General features: G+C 42.2%; 1 long non-coding RNA gene across 1 annotated transcript; it reads right to left on the bottom strand.

Moving 5' to 3' along the window:
• Positions 1–395: 395 nt before the first annotated feature.
• Positions 396–3,905, bottom strand: LOC117084829. Its single transcript, XR_004437695.1, has 3 exons — positions 3,721–3,905; positions 1,673–2,021; positions 396–576 (listed from the first exon to the last, which is right to left on the bottom strand). It is a non-coding gene; the product is annotated as an uncharacterized LOC117084829 (long non-coding RNA).
• Between the last annotated feature and the right edge of the window lie 219 nt (positions 3,906–4,124).

Raw genomic sequence — 4,124 nt, 5'->3', positions numbered from 1 at the left:
AATACTTGCTGCTTAATAATTTAAATGCAGAATTTACATGGCTTTTACTTAAACTTTACCTTTATATTTACCAAACTCTCTGTATGACCTTAGGTCAATTATTTAACCTAACTGTGTTTGTTTCCAAATCTGTGAAGCGAGAGGTAACAATAACACCCAACTCAGAGAGTTGTAAAGATTCCACAAGTTAATACAGTGGAGTGGTGGGAACAGTGCCTGGCCTCATAATAATTAGGTGGCACTGAGTTGGCAGCTCCCGAAGTCCTGTAAGTGGAAGGAGGGGCTCTGGGCTCCAGTTGTGAAAATGAAAGCCCTGTGGGTGACTGGAAAAGGAGACTGTACTTTTGTTTGCTGAATATTTATATTTCCAGATGCTGATAGTTGCCAAACACAAACAGAAAAGCAAAAAGGATTATTTTTCAATACTTACATGTCTTCTAAAATTTTCCCTTTGACTTTCTCAGTCATCATATACCTTGCTTCCTCTTTTTAACAATCTTGTTATGTTTTTTTCCCACAATTTCCTTATATGACCTTGGGCAAATCACTTAATTTCTCTGAGCCTCACTTTCTCTTCTGTAAAACAGGGACAAATATGTGAGAATCAAGTAAGATAAGGAATATGGAAGCCCTTTGAAAATTAGAGGCATTGCATCGCTTTTACGAATTAAAACATGTTTATGGTTTATTAATTACATCAGCACAAACTTCTCTTTAGGATTGGAAATGCTTCCCTAAGGGTCATTAAAATCACAAGATAAATAACAAAACCTGTGGAGATATTCAAATGGAAGGAGGACTATGTATCTTGAAGGTGGATATACCAGAAACCTGGAGAGACTTAATGGTGTTCACATATAGAAAAGGTTGGAGAGGATTATGTCCAGCTGTTTTCCATCTTCATTGATGACAGGATAAAAGAAAATAGGCATCAACAGGAGGGATTTAGCTAGACATGAAGAATTTCTCTGCTGTTGCAGATTTTAAAAAAATTGAAATGTACTGCTTGGTCTGTCTGAAAGTCCATAGATTTGATATGTAGTAAGGACATGAGAATTAGCACACCAGGTCAGATCAGGGGATTTGCCTGAAAACATCACAGATGTTCCCAAACTGCCATGTTCACATCCACACTTTTCTAGAACAAATTTATATTTTTAGCCTTTGCCAGTTTAATGACTTATATGCTTTCTGCATATAAATTAGCATCCCCGTTTATTAGTTAAGGGCTGTTGCATTGAGATTAGAAGCACACACTTAGGAGTCAAAAAGCCTGAGTTCCGATCCTGATTTTGCCCCTTGGAGCTGTCTCAGCTTAGCTATTTTTATTTTTTCAGCCTCTGTTGCCCAGGCTGAAGTGCAGTGGTATGAGCTCACTGCAACCTCAACCTCCTGGACTCAAGTGATCCTCCAAGCTCAGCCTCTCAAGTAGCTGGTACTACAGGTGTGCACCATCGCATGCAGCTTATTTTGTTTATTTTCTGTAGAGATGAGGTCTCTCTATGTTGCCCAGGCTGGTGTCAAGTGCCTTGACTCAAGCAATCCCCCCACCTCAGCCTTCCAAAGTGCTGGGATTGCAGGCGTAAGTCATAGCACCTGGCGCCTCGGCTGATTAACTGAGTGCTATACCTTGTTTCCTTATCTGTAAAATGGAGATCATAATGATGCTTACCTTATAGGTGGTTGTAAGCATGCCTGCCATGGAGCAAATGCTCAAAAATGGTCGCCGGGATTACGCTAATGTAGCCCCTTCATAGTTTCAAACAGGTGCCTCTTAGAGCTAGTATGTAAAGATTTGTTCTATTACTTCACTGTTTTGTTTGTGTCCATTTTCTAGTCTGTGGTTTCTTCTTGTCCCTCCTCCTCCTTGTCCTCTTCTTTCTCCTTTTCTTCAATCCATTCTCACAGGAAAGTACATCTCTCTCCTTGTTTATGTTACTTGCCATTCTCTGAACTCTCTTCAGGTCCATTACATTTTTCTTGAAGGGAAGTGACCTGGAATTGTTCAAGTGTGATCCTCCCTAAAGGCAGAGAGATGGACTGAATAATTTATGAAGGTACCTTCTGGCAATATCAATCTATGCAATGACTTTCAGGTTAAGGGAATTTTCGTTTCCAAACTACCTCATCAGTTAGCAGATATCTTCTTATAACACTAGGGGTCACTATTAAAGCAGTGTTTCAAAAGCATTAGCCTTTAACCAGCAGTAAAATTGAGAAAATCCTTCAGAACACTGCAAGAAAAAAGATATTATACAGGTAGTCTGAGGGCAACAGCTGGGATTTTATCAGGTTCCTAAATTGAAATTCACTTCTTTTGTTTTTATTTTATTTTTTGAGAGGGAGTCTTACTCTGTTGCCCAGGCTGGAATGCAGTGGCGAGATCTCAGCTCACTGAAACCTCCGCCTCCTGGGTTCAAGCAATTCTCCTGCCTCAGCCTCCCAAGTAACTGAAATTACAGGTGCCCACAACCACACCCAGCTAATTTTTGTATTTTAGTAGAGACGGGGTTTCACCATGATGGTGAGGCTGGTCTCCAATTCCTGACCTCAAATGATCCGCCTGCCTTGGCCTACCAAAGTGCTGGGATTACAGGCATGACCCACTGCACCTGGCCTTGAAATTTATTTCTAATCTCTTCTTGTTTCTCACCCCTAGAAAACAATTCCATTTTCCTTGAGGTGGTAAGACCTCTACCTGGGAATATCTGGGGGTGAAAAATATGCTCTGGCTTGGACTGCTGACTTTAAATCCACTTCTCCAGCTCCAACACCAATGCTGAGCCAACTTCCATAGTTCCGAGCACCTTCAACTCATTTCCACGTGGCAGTTCCCCCTGCCTGCACCTTCCACTCCAAACATGTTAAACCAGAATCCACCTCCCAGTCCTTTATTCCCCTCCACTTTAACACCCAAATAGATTCCCCTTCTTAACTTCCTCATTGGTGATTAAGATTCAACCTGCAATTTAAAGGCCCTCATTCACCAAGTCCTTGCTTTTTAAATATATCTGCTTCTGTAAAATTGGAATAACAATGGTGTGCACTTTATAGAGTTGTGGGGATCAAGTAAGACCACCATTAGGCAGCCACCAGAGAAAGGGCATGGCTCAGTGTAAGATGCCCCTTTAGCCATGCCTCTCCCAGCAACCATTGAGGGGGATCCCCAACCCCTCCAGCTCCTGTCAAGTCACCCTGCCCCACCCCCAATCCTTCACTATGTACCTTGCGACCATTAGGACTGATCTCATCATGTCCCTTATCCCCACTGATGTCTGATCCCCACAAGAAACCCAAGGCTCCCAGGTTACCTCTCATCACTGGGCATCTAATCCTCATCTGACTCTGCCCATCCCCTTTTCTAACCTTACTCGCCATCCTCCTCATCTCCCAAAACCTTTTCACTTGCAATCATCTGCAGAATCCTTTCCTTTATGCTCTCCTCTGAGTGTGTCCTTCCCCTCCCCCTGGAGGAGTAACTGAAACTTGGCTCTGTCTCCTGGTGACACTGCTTCCCTGCAGCCTTCTGCAGTGGTAGCTGGCTTCCCTTTCACAGGACCTGGAGGTTGAGGTAGGGTTCCTCTTGCTTCTCATTGCTGCTTCTACACCATACCCCCTGCCTCCTCCATAATTATCTTATCATCAGACCATATCACTTAGTCTCCAGTCATTTATTTATCACTTTTTTATAATGTTAATAACTGACCCACTTTCACTCACCTCAATATTACCTCTGTCTTGGGTCTTAGCGATTTCAAGTTACACACAGATGATCTTTCTAACACCTGGCCTCTCCTCTAGTGATCTTGTCCTCCATCCAACCTCAGCCACTTATACCCATGGTCACAGCCTAGGCAAGCACTGTCCAAAAGAACTTTCTGCAATGATGGATATATTTTACAGCCACTCTGTCCAATAAAATAGCCTTAGTCACATGTTACATAGGGCTACTGGGTGCTTGAAATGTGACTTGTACAAGTGAGGAACTGAATTTCAAATTTTATTTAATATTTAACTAATGTAAATGTGAAGCATCTATCTTTCCTTGTATTCTTTGTTCACTCCTGTTCCTGTAGATGAATTTAGCTCCTGGCTTAGGTCAACACATCACTAGTACCTTAGAG

Source organism: Trachypithecus francoisi, unplaced genomic scaffold (assembly GCF_009764315.1).
Source record: "Trachypithecus francoisi isolate TF-2019V2 unplaced genomic scaffold, Tfra_2.0 Lachesis_group1, whole genome shotgun sequence".
Taxonomy (NCBI): domain Eukaryota; kingdom Metazoa; phylum Chordata; class Mammalia; order Primates; family Cercopithecidae; genus Trachypithecus; species Trachypithecus francoisi.
The sequence above is the reverse complement of the archived record's forward strand: the minus strand, read 5'-3'. Positions and strand labels throughout refer to the sequence as shown.